Below are 862 nucleotides of genomic sequence, written 5' to 3' on the forward strand. Positions count from 1 at the left end.
AAAATCACATGATCATATGAACAGATGCAGAAAAAGCATTTGATAAAACCCAGCACCCATTTGTAATAAAAACTCCCAGCAAAGTGGGAATAGAGGGGACATAGCTCAACATAATAAGGACCAGGGATGACAAACCCACAGCCAACGTCATACTCAGTGAGCACGCAGCAGAAGTATTTAACTTAAGATCAGGACAAGACAGAGATGTCTGCTTTCACCACTTTTATTCGGCATAGTACTGGAAGTTCTAGCCACCACAGTCAGACAGGAAGAAGGAATGAAAGGCATCCAAATTGACAAGAAAGACATAAAAACTGTCATTATTTGCAGATGACATGATACTGTATATAGAAAACCCTAAAGACTTCCTCAAAAAAACTACTAAAACTGATAAATAAAATTGGTGAAGTAGCAGAGTACAAAATTATCAGAAATTGCTGGCATTCTTATACACCAAAAATGAACTATCAGCAAGAGGAACTAAGAAAACAATCCCAGTCTTCTCACTGAGTTCCTTTCTGTCGACATGTGGCAATTCATGGATTCACAAAAGAAGAAGAGACAATTCACAGAGCTCACCTTATTTTGCCTGTTCTCTCCAGAGGTATATTCTGCTGTTTTGTGAGACATCCTGGGAGTGGGGGGAATCCTATTTACAATTGCAACACAAATAATACTAATAAGGTACCTAGGAATCAGTTTAACCAAGGAGGTAAAAGACCTATACTCAGAAAATTATAAGATACTGAAGAAAGAAACTGACAAAGATACAAATATGTGAAAGCATATATCAAATTTGTGGATAAGAAGAATTAACATCATTACTATGTTTAAACTACCTAAAGCAATCTATAGAATCAAG

At 36.4% G+C, this 862-nt stretch overlaps 1 non-coding gene across 1 annotated transcript; it reads left to right on the top strand.

The window, feature by feature from the left end:
- Positions 1-497: 497 nt before the first annotated feature.
- Positions 498-632, top strand: LOC114508248. Its single transcript, XR_003685497.1, has one exon. It is a non-coding gene; the product is annotated as a small nucleolar RNA SNORA75 (small nucleolar RNA).
- Positions 633-862: the final 230 nt, after the last annotated feature.

This window comes from Phyllostomus discolor, chromosome 10 (genome assembly GCF_004126475.2).
Source record: "Phyllostomus discolor isolate MPI-MPIP mPhyDis1 chromosome 10, mPhyDis1.pri.v3, whole genome shotgun sequence".
Taxonomy (NCBI): Eukaryota; Metazoa; Chordata; class Mammalia; order Chiroptera; family Phyllostomidae; genus Phyllostomus; species Phyllostomus discolor.